Source organism: Hyla sarda, unplaced genomic scaffold, assembly GCF_029499605.1.
Source record: "Hyla sarda isolate aHylSar1 unplaced genomic scaffold, aHylSar1.hap1 scaffold_403, whole genome shotgun sequence".
In the NCBI taxonomy this organism is placed as follows: Eukaryota; Metazoa; Chordata; class Amphibia; order Anura; family Hylidae; genus Hyla; species Hyla sarda.
The window spans coordinates 29,161-42,766 of record NW_026610420.1 but is presented as its reverse complement, the minus strand read 5'-3'; the positions used below and the strand labels follow the sequence as shown (position 1 = coordinate 42,766).

Below are 13,606 nucleotides of genomic sequence, written 5' to 3'. Positions count from 1 at the left end.
CCAGTCGGCCCAACGGCTGAATCCTCGCCAGGCCCGGTGGTCTCTGTTCTTTGCCCGATTTAATTTTGAGATTCACTTTCGTCCTGCCGATAAGAACATTAGGGCCGATGCTCTCTCTCGTTCCTCGGATGCCTCAGAAGTTGATCTCCCTCCGCAACACATCATTCCACCTGACTGCCTGATCTCCACTTCTCCTGCCTCCATCAGGCAGACTCCTCCAGGAAAGACCTTTGTTTCTCCACGCCAACGCCTCGGAATCCTCAAATGGGGTCACTCCTCCCATCTCGCAGGTCATGCGGGCATCAAGAAATCTGTGCAACTCATCTCCCGCTTCTATTGGTGGCCGACTCTGGAGACGGATGTTGGGGACTTTGTGCGAGCCTGCACTATCTGTGCCCGGGATAAGACTCCTCGCCAGAAGCCCGCTGGTTTTCTTCATCCTCTGCCTGTCCCCGAACAGCCTTGGTCTCTGATTGGTATGGATTTTATTACTGATTTACCCCCTTCCCGTGGCAACACCGTTATTTGGGTGGTCGTTGATCGATTCTCCAAAATGGCACATTTTATCCCTCTTCCTGGTCTTCCTTCTGCGCCTCAGTTGGCTAAACAATTTTTTGTACACATTTTTCGTCTTCACGGGTTGCCTACGCAGATTGTCTCGGATAGAGGGGTCCAATTCGTGTCTAAATTCTGGAGAGCTCTCTGTAAACAACTCAAGATTAAATTAAATTTTTCCTCTGCATATCATCCCCAGTCCAATGGACAAGTAGAAAGAATTAACCAGATCCTGGGTGATTATTTGCGACATTTTGTTTCCTCCCGCCAGGATGACTGGGCAGATCTCCTTCCATGGGCCGAATTCTCGTATAACTTCAGGGTCTCTGAATCTTCCTCCAAATCCCCATTTTTCGTGGTGTACGGCCGTCACCCTCTTCCCCCCCTCCCTACCCCCTTGCCCTCTGGTCTGCCCGCTGTGGATGAAATTTCTCGTGACCTTTCCATTATATGGAGAGAGACCCAAAATTCTCTCTTACAGGCTTCTTCACGCATGAAGAGGTTCGCGGATAAGAAAAGAAGAGCTCCCCCCGTTTTTTCCCCTGGAGACAAGGTATGGCTCTCCGCTAAATATGTCCGCTTCCGTGTCCCTAGCTACAAGTTGGGACCACGCTATCTTGGTCCTTTCAAAATTTTGTGTCAAATTAATCCTGTCTCTTATAAACTTCTTCTTCCTCCTTCTCTTCGTATCCCTAATGCCTTTCACGTCTCTCTTCTCAAACCACTCATCCTCAACCGTTTTTCTCCCAAATCTGTTCCTCCCACTCCTGTTTCCGGCTCCTCGGACGTCTTCTCGGTCAAGGAAATTTTGGCTGCCAAAAAGGTCAGAGGGAAAAATTTTTTTTTAGTAGACTGGGAGGGTTGTGGTCCTGAAGAGAGATCCTGGGAACCTGAGGACAACATCCTTGACAAAAGTCTGCTCCTCAGGTTCTCAGGCTCCAAGAAGAGGGGGAGACCCAAGGGGGGGGTACTGTTACGCCGAGCGCTCCGGGTCCCCGCTCCTCCCCGGAGCGCTCGCTTCACTCCCTCCGCTGCAGCGCTCCGGTCACGTCCTCTGACCCGGGGCGCTGCGATCCTGCTGCCAGCCGGGATGCGATTCGCGATGCGGGTAGCGCCCGCTCGCGATGCGCACCCCGGCTCCCCTACCTGACTCGCTCCCCGTCTGTTCTGTCCCGGCGCGCGCGGCCCCGCTCCCTAGGGCGCGCGCGCGCCGGGTCTCTGCGATTTAAAGGGCCACTGCGCCGCTGATTGGCGCAGTGGTTCCAATTAGGGTTTTCACCTGTGCACTTTCCTATATTACCTCACTTCCCTTGCACTCCCTTGCCGGATCTTGTTGCCTTAGTGCCAGTGAAAGCGTTCCTTGTGTGTTCCTTGCCAGTGTTTCCAGACCTTCTGCCGTTGCCCCTGACTACGATCCTTGCTGCCTGCCCCGACCTTCTGCTACGTCCGACCTTGCTTCTGCCTACTCCCTTGTACCGCGCCTATCTTCAGCAGCCAGAGAGGTGAGCCGTTGCTAGTGGATACGACCTGGTCACTACCGCCGCAGCAAGACCATCCCGCTTTGCGGCGGGCTCTGGTGAAAACCAGTAGTGGCTTAGAACCGGTCCACTAGCACGGTCCACGCCAATCCCTCTCTGGCACAGAGGGTCCACTACCTGCCAGCCGGCATCGTGACAAGGAACAATGACACGTGGATTCGGATCGGCTGCTATGGCCACGAAGGTTTCATCCGGAACACTTTCTATACATGAGGCCAAGTATTATGAGTCATTGAAGACATTTATACAATGGTATATAATACATGCCTTTTATCTGGCCCTTCATCATTGGGGCCGTCATCATTAGGGCCATCATCCTTGGGTCCTTCACCATTAGGCCCGTCATAATTAGGTCCCTCCTCTTGGGGTCCGTCTTCAGTGGGGTATGCATCAGTCCTGTTAGTGACAGAATGAATCGATCAATAAGAATCCAAAATATATCAATATATTGTGTCCTATAACAGTTATATTACTAAACCCAAGATATAAAACTTACAAATTTAGTGTTATCACAAATTATACTGGCTTCAGCCTGCTTCTGCATCATTCAGCCCTGACTGGAAATTGTGTAGTCCTTTTATTTTCTGAGTGGTGTTGTCCCCAGATCCCCGGCTGCTCCCCACAGACAACGCCTCATCCTCTGGTGCCTCAGAAGGTGTGCCTTGACCTGAGCTCCAGCCCAACCTCCTGAGTGATGTCATCACCTCTAACCCCGCCCCTTCATTCTACATCACCTCCTCCCTGTTATAGTCTAGGCTATCTAATTATGTATATGTTCTGATTAATTATGAATATTGCTAGAATTGCCATCTTGCTTGGAGGCCATAATCTCACCAATCTCAAAGTGATGGCTTGTCATAGATCAGTGGTCTCCAGATTGTGGCCCTGCAGATGTTGTAAAACTACAACTCCTGGAATGCCCAGACAGCCGTTGGCTGTCTGGGCATGCTGGGAGTTGTAGTTTTGCAACATTTGAAGTGCTGCAATTTATAGATCACTGTCCTAGATTAACAAAATAAACTAATGTGTAAATGTTCTTGGTGTAACAAGTAGAGAGCGCTAAGCAATACAAATTTATAATGTAAGTCTATGGGATTGTCTCAGGCAGCTGCGCTTTTCTCCCGCTTGTTCCAACAATTGGTCAAGGTCTGAACACTCAGAACCTTATTGAAACTTGTCTCTAGAACATGTCTAAAGGTTTTATAGCGTCAGGTGTTAACCCAATTCTGTCCATATTTCAAAGCCTCATTCTTGTTTTTTTTTTTTTTTTTTTTTTATGGACATACATCATTGCATTAGTATTCTTTTTCCTGGTATACATTAAAGGGGTACTCCGCCGCTAGACATGTTATCCCCTGATAGGGGATAACATGTCTGATTTTGGGGGGTCCGGCAATCTCCGGGGCTGGGGCTTCCATGATCGTGACATCACACCAAGTCCCCTCCATTCATGTGTATGGAAGTGGCCATGAGAGTCGACACTCCTCCTCCCATAGACATGAATGGAGCGGGAGTGGCAGTCATCCGTCACCAAGTGGCGTTCGCTGCCTGCACCAGATGACTGGGGTGCTGCGAAAGAGATCACGGGGGTCAAGCCGCAGGCTACCTCCGCATTCTTCGCCACAGCACCCCAGTCATTTGGATACGGATAACATGTCTGGCGGGGAAGTACCCCTTTGAGTCATTTCCATTAATTCTTTCTGTACTGTAAGGATGTGGGTTCTCTGTACTTACGTAACTTTCTTTTTCTTTTTTGGGAGATCACTATCCTCCTCGGGGATCTCCCTATTGTACATTGAAAAAAATTGACACATATAAATATGTAAATACAAAAAGTGAAAGAGAACACAAAGAGATCAGGATTAGGTCTCTACAGGTTTGCAGTCTGTGAATGTAATAGAATGTGCCATAGTGAGAGGATATAAAATGTTGTATTTGAAGGAGTACTCCGCCCCTAGACATCTTATCCCCTATCCAAAGCATGGACCCCCGCGATCTCCAGCCCACCACCTTGGCATTCTGAAGATTTATGTTCACAACGCCGGTTTCAGGTGGCCGTGGTTTTTTGTCACGGGGGGACAGCAGTCACACCCCCTCCCATTTACATGAATGGAGTGGGCTTGACGTCACCACCACAGCCTCCTGAAACTGGCGTTCTGAACATAAATGTTCCCAATTCTGGGTTGGGGTGCCCAGTTGCCGGACCCCCCTAGTGATCAGGCATCTTATCCCCTATCATTTGAAGAGGGGATAAGATGTCTAGGCGTGGAGTACTAATTTAATATCGGAGTGCATCGGTTTAGTTTAATAGAATGTAACAGGAGCTTCATTCCATGTAGATTAGCATGTGGTCATGTGACAGCAATGAAAAAATATATTCATACAACGAGGATTCTTCTTTTGTGATTGGTCAGACTTTGCCTAGTGAACAGGGCACGAAAAGGGACACCAATAATGGGGGGGGGGGGGTGGCTATTTTTAGTGTGGGGCATGTAGGGAGACGTACCTTATATCAGGCATCCGGGGCCTCCATGTCATCCTGGGATAATGGTCATCCCTGTAATAGAAAAACAGAACTTTAGATAAAAGGGTACTCCGCCAGAAAACATCTTATCCCCTTCCAAAGAATAGGGGATAAGATGTCTGGTCGTGGGGGTCCCGCCTTTGGGGATCCAGCTTTGAGCTTCCGTGTACGTGACGTCATGCCCCCTACATTCATGTCTATGGGAGGGTGCATGATGGCTAGTATGTAGCCATTACGCCTCCTCCAATAGACGTGAATGGAGGGGGCATGGCGGCTGTAGTCCCCAGTCATTCAGAATAGAGCAGAGTTCTCGCACTGGATGACTGGGTGCCGCACCGGAGATTGCAGGGCTCTTCAGTGGCGGAACCCCCGCAATCAGACATCTTATCCTCTCTCCTTTGGATGGGGGATGAGATGTTTTCAAGCAGAAGATCCCTTTAATATCGTTTTCCTTTCATATGACTTGGAACACACAGATAATGTCATCCATAAGGACAAATCTTATCCAGATTAAAATATCAAGATAGGAAGATGTGTTTTATATACAATTGAAAATATTTCCTTTTATACGTCTACAAGTAAGACTCCTACCTACCTAAAGACTCTCGGAGCCTCCTGGACTCTGGATAGCCATCTGTAGGAGAAGAGACAAGAAGAAACATAAGAAATATTCCCCTCAGGGGCCTCAGAATAACCTCAAGTATAAAGCTGCCTCTGAGAATAACGCTCTTTGTTGTCCATAGTAACTACAGAATCGGTTTTTAGCGTATATTCACATGGGCATATTTTCCGCTGTGGATTTGCTATAGCAGATTTTGCTACCCTCTGAAGTCAATGCTGAAGCAGATTTACTTAAGAAAATACGCACGTGTGAACGCACCCTAAGATCTATAAATTCTGCAGGAACAATGACACATGGATTTGGATCGGCTGCTATGGCCACGAAGGTTTCATCCGGAACACTTTGGATACATGAGGCCAAGTATTATGACTCATTGAAGACATTTATACAATGGTATACAATACATGCCTTTTATCTGGCCCTTCATAATTGGGGTCGTCATCATTAGGGCCATCATCCTTGGGTCCTTCACCATCATAAATAGGTCCCTCCTCATGGGGTCCGTCCTCAATGGGGTATGAATCAGTCCTGTTAGTGACAGAATGAATAGATCAATAAGAATCCAAAATATATCAATATGCTGTGTCCTATAACAGTTATATTACTAAACCCAAGATATAAAACTTACTAATATAGTTTTATCACAAATTGTACTGGCTTCAGTCTGCTTCTGCATCATTCTGCCCTGACAGGAAATTGTGTAGTCCTTTTATTTCCTAAGTGGTCTTGTTCCCAGATCCCCGACTCCTCACCACAGACAATACCTCATCCTCTGGTGTCTCAGAAGGTGTGCCTTGACCTGAGCTCCAGTCCAACCTCCTGAGTGATGTCATCACCTCTAACCCCGCCCCTACATCCTACATCACCTCCTCCCTTTTATAGTCTAGGCTATCTAATTATGTATATGTTCTGATTAATTATGAATATTGCTAGAATTGCCATCTTGCTTGGAGGCCATAATCTCACCAATCTCAAAGTGATGGCTTGTCATAGATCAGTGGTTTCCAGATTGTGGCCCTGGAGATGTTGTAAAACTACAACTCCCAGCATGCCCAGACAGCCGTTGGCTGTCTGGGCATGCTTAGAGTTGTAGTTTTGAAATATTTGAAGGGCTGCAATTTATAGATCACTGTCCTAGATTAACAAAATAAACTAATGTGTAAATGTTCTTGGTGTAACAAGAAGAGAGCGCTAAGCAAGACAAATTTATAATGTAAGTCTATGGGATTGTCTCAGGCAGCTGCGCTTTTCTCCCGCTTGTTCCAACAATTGATCAAGGTCTGAACACTCAGAACCTGATTGAAACTTGTCTCTAGAACATGTCTAAAGGTTTTATAGCGTCAGGTGTTAACCCAATTCTGTCCATATTTCCAAGCCTCATTCTTGTTTTTTTTTTTTTTTTTTATGGATATACATCATTGCATTAGTATTCTTTTTCCTGGTATACATTAAAAGGGTACTCCGCCGCTAGACATGTTATCCCCTGATAGGGGATAACATGTCTGATTTTGGGGGGTCCGGCAATCTCCGGGGCTGGGGCTTCCATGATCGTGACATCACACCAAGTCCCCTCCATTCATGTCTATGGTAGTGGCCATGACAGTCGACACTCCTCCTCCCATAGACATGAATGGAGCGGGAGTGGCAGTCATCCGTCACGGAGTGGCGTTCTCTGCGTGCACCAGATGACTGGGGTGCTGCGAAAGAGATCACGGGCGACCTCCGCATTCTTCGCCACAGCACCCCAGTCATTTGGATACGGATAACATGTCTGGCGGGGAAGTACCCCTTTGAGTCATTTCCATTAATTCTTTCTGTACTGTAAGGATGTGGGTTCTCTGTACTTACGTAACTTTCTTTTTCTTTTTTGGTATATCACTATCCTCCTCGGGAATCTCCCTATTGTACATGGAAAAAAATTGACACATATAAATATGTAAGTACAAAAAGTGAAAGAGAACACAAAGAGATCAGGATTAGGTCTCTACAGGTTTGCAGTCTGTGAATGTAATAGAATGTGCCATAGTGAGAGGATATAAAATGTTATATTTGAAGGAGTACTCCACCCCTAGACATCTTATCCCATATCCAAAGCATGGACCCCATCCACCTTGTGCTGGAGATCTGAACATTTATGTTCAGAACGCCGGTTTCAGGTGGCCGTGGTTTTACGTCACGGGGGGACAGCAGTCACACCCCCTCCCATATACATGAATGGAGTGGGCTTGACGTCACCACCACAGCCTCCTGAAACTGGCGTTCTGAACATAAATGTTCCCAATGCTGGGTTGGGGGGCCCAGTGGCCGGACCCCCCTCGTGATCAGGCATCTTATCCCCTATCATTTGAAGAGGGGATAAGATGTCTAGGCGTGGAGTACTAATTTAATATCGGAGTGCATCGGTTTAGTTTAATAGAATGTAACAGGAGCTTCATTCCATGTAGATTAGCATGTGGTCATGTGACAGCAATGAAAAAATATATTCATACAACGAGGATTCTTCTTTTGTGATTGGTCAGACTTTGTCTAGTGAACAGGGCACGAAAAGGGACACCATTAATGGGGGGGGGGGGGCTATTTGTAGTGTGGGGCATGTAGGGAGTCGTACCTTATATCAGGCATCCGGGGCCTCCATGTCATCCTGGGATAATGGTCATCCCTGTAATAGAAAAACAGAACATTAGTTAAAAGGGTACTCCGCCAGAAAGCATCTTATCCCCTTCCAAAGGATAGGGGATAAGATGTCTGGTCGGGGGGTCCCACCTTTGGGGATCCAGCTTTGAGCTTCCGTGTACGTGACGTCACGCCCTATATTCATGTCTATGGGAGGGTGCATGACGGCTAGTATGTAGCCATTACGCCTCCTCCAATAGACATGAATGGAGGGGGCATGGCGGCTGTAGTCCCCAGTCATTCAGAATAGAGCAGAGTTCTCGCACTGGATGACTGGGTGACGCACCGGAGATCGCAGGGGTCACCAGCGGCTGGACCCCCGAAATCAGACATCCTATCCTCTCTCCTTTGGATGGGGGATAAGATGTATTCCAGCAGAAGATCCCTTTAATATCATTTTCCTTTCATATGACTTGGAATACGCAGATAATGTCGTCCATAAGGACAAATCTTATCCAGATTAAAATAAGAAACATGAGAAATATTCCCCTCAGGGGCCACAGAATAACCTCAAGTATAAAGCTGCCTCTGAGAATAACGCCCTTTGTTGTCCATAGTAACTACAGAATCGGTTTTTTCAGACACAAGAATTCGGATCGGCTGCTATGGCCACGAAGGTTTCATCCGGAACACTTTGGATACATGAGGCCAAGTATTATGACTCATTGAAGACATTTATACAATGGTATACAATACATGCCTTATATCTGGCCCTTCATCATTGGGGCCGTCATCATTAGGGTCATCATCCTTGGGTCCTTCACCATCATAATTAGGTCCCTCCTCATGGGGTCCGTCCTCAATGGGGTATGAATCAGTCCTGTTAGTGAAAGAATGAATAGATCAATAAGAATCCAAAATATATCAATATATTGTGTCCTATAACAGTTATATTACTAAACCCAAGATATAAAACTTACTAATATAGTTTTATCACAAATTGTACTGGCTTCAGCCTGCTTCTGCATCATTCAGCCCTGACAGGAAATTGTGTAGTCCTTTTATTTTCTGAGTGGTGTTGTCCCCAGATCCCCGGCTGCTCCCCACAGACAACGCCTCATCCTCTGGTGTCTCAGAAGGTGTGCCTTGACCTGAGCTCCAGCCCAACCTCCTGAGTGATGTCATCACCTCTAACCCCGCCCCTACATCCTACATCTTCTCCTTCCTGTTATAGTCTAGGCTATCTAATTATGTATATGTTCTGATTAATTATGAATATTGCTAGAATTGCCATCTTGCTTGGAGGCCATAATCTCACCAATCTCAAAGTGATGGCTTGTCATAGATCAGTGGTCTCCAGATTGTGGCCCTGGAGATGTTGTAAAACTACAACTCCCAGCATGCCCAGACAGCCGTTGGCTGTCTGGGCATGCTTGGAGTTGTAGTTTTGCAATATTTGAAGGGCTGCAATTTATAGATCACTGTCCTAGATTAACAAGAGAAACTAATGTGTAAATGTTCTTGGTGTAACAAGTAGAGAGCGCTAAGCAAGACAAATTTATAATGTAAGTCTATGGGATTGTCTCAGGCAGCTGCGCTTTTCTCCCCGCTTGTTCCAACAATTGGTCAAGGTCTGAACACTCAGAACCTGATTGAAACTTGTCTCTAGAACATGTCTAAAGGTTTTATAGCGTCAGGTGTTAACCCAATTCTGTCCATATTTCCAAGCCTCATCCTTGTTTTTTTTTTTTTTTTTATGGATATACATCATTGCATTAGTATTCTTTTTCCTGGTATACATTAAAGTGGTATTCCGCAGTCATGCGTCACCGAGTGGCGTTCGCTGCGTGCACCAGATGACTGGGGTGCTGCGAAAGAGATCACAGGGGTCAAGCCGCAGGCGACCTCCGCATTCTTCGCCCCAGCACCCCAGTCATTTGGATACGGATAACATGTCTGGCGGGGAAGTACCCCTTTGAGTCATTTCCATTAATTCTTTCTGTACTGTAAGGATGTGGATTCCTTGTACTTACGTAACTTTCTTTGTCTTTTTTGGGATATCACTATCCTCCTCGGGAATCTCCCTATTGTACATGGAAAAAAATTGACACATATAAATATGTAAATACAAAAAGTGAAAGAGAACACAAAGAGATCAGGATTAGGTCTCTACAGGTTTGCAGTCTGTGAGTGTAATAGAATGTGCCATAGTGAGAGGATATAAAATGTTGTATTTGAAGGAGTACTCCGCCCCTAGACATCTTATCCCATATCCAAAGCATGGACCCCCGCGATCTCCAGCCCACCACCTTGGCATTCTGAACATTTATGTTCAGAACGCCGGTTTCAGGTGGCCGTGGTTTTACGTCACGGGGGGACAGCAGTCACACCCCCTCCCATATACATGAATGGAGTGGGCTTGACGTCACCACCACAGCCTCCTGAAACTGGCGTTCTGAACATAAATGTTCCAATGCTGGGTTGGGGTGCTGGAGATCCCTCGTAATCGGACATCTTATCCCCTATCATTTGAAGAGGGGATTAGATGTCTAGGGGCGGAGTGCTAATTTTATATCGAAGTGCATCGGTTTAGTTTAATAGAATGTAACAGTAGCTATATTGCATGTAGATTAGCATGTGGTCATGTGACAGCAATGAAAAAATATATTCATACAATCAGGATTCTTCTTTTGTGATTGGTCAGACTGTGTCTAGTGAACAGGGCACGAAAAGGGACAACATTAATGGGGGGTGACTATTTGTAGTGTGGGGCATGTAGGGAGTCGTACCTTATATCAGGCATCCGGGGCCTCCATGTCATCCTGGGATAATGGTCATCCCTGTAATAGAAAAACAGAACTTTAGTTAAAAGGGTACTCCGCCAGAAAACATCTTATCCCCTTCCAAAGGATAGGGGATAAGATGTCTGGTCATGGGGGTCCCGCCTTTGGGGACCCAGCTTTGAGCTTCCGTGTACGTGACGTCACACCCTATATTCATGTCTATGGGAGGGTGCATGACGGCTAGTATGTAGCCATTACGCCTCCTCCCATAGACATAAATGGAGGGGGCATGGCGGCTGTAGTCTCCAGTCATCCGGAACAGAGCAGAGTTTCCGCCCCAGATGACTGGGGTGCAGCACCGGAGATCGCTGGGGTCACCAGCGGTGGGACCTCCGCAATCAGACATCTTATCCTCTCTCCTTTGGATGGGGGAATGAGATGTTTTCGGGCAGAATATCCCTTTCATATCATTGGCCTTTCATATGACTTGAAATACACAGATAATGTCGTCCATAAGGACAAATCTTATCCAGATTAAATTATCAAGATAGGAAGATGTGTTTTATATACAATTGAGAATATTTCCTTATATACGTCTACAAGGAAGACTCCTACCCACCTAAAGACTCTAGTAGCCTCCTGGACTTTGGATAGCCATCTGTAGGAGAAGAAACAAGAAGAAACATGAGAAATATTCCCCTCAGGGGCCACAGAATAACCTCAAGTATAAAGCTGCCTCTGAGAATAACACCCTTTGTTGCCAATAGTAACTACAGAATCTTTTTTTAGCGTATATTCACATGTGCATATTTTCCATTGTGGATTTGCTATAGCAGATTTTGCTACCCTCTGAAGTCAATACTGAAGCAGATTTACATCAATAAATTCTGCAGGAACAATGACACGTGGATTTGGATCGGCTGCTATGGCCACGAAGGTTTCATCCGGAACACTTTGGATACATGAGGCCAAGTATTATGACTCATTGAAGACATTTATACAATGGTATACAATACATACCTTTTATCTGGCCTGTCATAATTGGGGCCGTCATCATTAGGGTCATCATCCTTGGGTCCTTCACCATCATAATTAGGTCCCTCCTCATGGGGTCCGTCCTCAATGGGGTATGCATCAGTCCTGTTAGTGAAAGAATGAATAGATCAATAAGAATCCAAAATATATCAATATATTGTGTCCTATAACAGTTATATTACTAAACCCAAGATATAAAACTTACTGATATAGTTTTATCACAAATTGTACTGGCTTCAGTCTGCTTCTGCATCATTCAGCCCTGACAGGAAATTGTGTAGTCCTTTTATTTTCTGAGTGGTGTTGTCCCCAGATCCCCGGCTGCTCCCCAAAGACAACACCTCATCCTCTGGTGTCTCAAAAGGTGTGCCTTGACCTGAGCTCCAGCCCAACCTCCTGAGTGATGTCATCACCTCTAACCCGCCCCAACATCCTACATCCCCTCCTCCCTGTCATAGTCCAGGCTATCTAATTATATATATATATATATATATATATATATATATATATATATGTTCTGCTCAATTATGAATATTACTAGAATTGCCATCTTGCTTGGAGGCCATAATCTCACCAATCTCAAAGTGATGGTTTGTCCTAGATCAGTGGTCTCCAGATTGTGGCCCTGCAGATGTGGTAAAACTACAAATCCCGGCATGCCCAGACAGCCGTTGGCTGTCTGGGCATGCTGGGAGTTGTAGTTTTGCAACATTTGAGGGGCTGCAATTTATAGATCACTGTCCTAGATTAACAAGAGAAACTAATGTGTAAATGTTCTTGGTGTAACAATGGGGTTATCAGGCAGGTAATACGAAGAGAAAATAGTTTGTATTTACCTGATCTTTGCCTCTGCAGCTAAAAAAATACAAAAAAGAAATGAAAATTGTTAATATGTTTATTGCAAATATCCATTAGGTCATGTTTGCAGTAGAATCATACTGCAGAGGAAGAATAAGGGATCTTATACATGGAAAAATAAATTGCCCATCACAAGTGATGATCAACTATATAGAATAGTGTTTCCCAACCAGTGTGCCTCCAGCTGTTTCAAAACTACAACTCCCAACATGGAGGAAGTTGTAGCCTTGAAACAGCTGGAGCCACACTGGTTGGGAAAGTAGATCAGCATTGGCTCAAGGTATTATGACATATTTTTTTGTTCTCAAGTAAATTTCAGGCTCTTCACACCTATGGACACCACGGCCACCTGACAGATCCGTGGACTTATATTGGTGCATGTTGATTTCCATTACTGTATGGTGTTTATAAATGTATTTATTAATTTATTTATTTTTGTTAAAGGGGTACTCCAGAGGAAAAAAAAATACTGGGGCCAGAAAATTCTACAGATTTGTAAATTACTTCTCTTTAAACATATTAACCCCTTCCAGTACTTATCAGCTGCTGTATGCTCTAGAGCAGTGTTTCTAAAACGCGGTCCTCAAGCATCAGGCATCACCACAGTTATAGCACCTGTGAAAGACTAAGGAAATCCTGAAAACATGACCTGTTGGGGGTGCTTGAGGACCACATTTGGAAAACACTGCTCTAGAGGAAGAGGAAGTTATGTAGTTCTTTCCAGTCTGACCACAATGCGCTCTGCTGCCACCTCTGTTCTTGTCAGGAACTTTTCAGAGAAGGAGAGGTTTGCTATGGGGATTTGCTCCTACTCTGGACAATTCCTGACACGGACAGAGGTGGCAGCAGAGAGCACAAAATGAAAATGACTACATAACTTCCTCTGAAGCATACAGCAGCTGATAAGTACAGGAAGGATTAAGATTTTTAAATAGAAGTAATATACAAATCTGTAGAATTTTCCAGCACCAGTTGATTTAAAAGAAGTACCCCTTTAAGCTTAAAAGGATTCCATAAGCCTCCAATGTAGATGTATCACAATCTTATGGGCACAAAATGAATATAAAGAGACAAATGT

The 13,606-nt window shown here is 45.3% G+C and overlaps 1 long non-coding RNA gene across 1 annotated transcript; it reads right to left on the bottom strand.

The window, feature by feature from the left end:
* Positions 1-2,380: 2,380 nt before the first annotated feature.
* LOC130333354 (uncharacterized) lies at positions 2,381-4,652 on the bottom strand. The gene is made up of 3 exons (XR_008875569.1): positions 4,600-4,652; positions 3,828-3,878; positions 2,381-2,489 (listed from the first exon to the last, which is right to left on the bottom strand). It is a non-coding gene; the product is annotated as an uncharacterized LOC130333354 (long non-coding RNA).
* Positions 4,653-13,606: the final 8,954 nt, after the last annotated feature.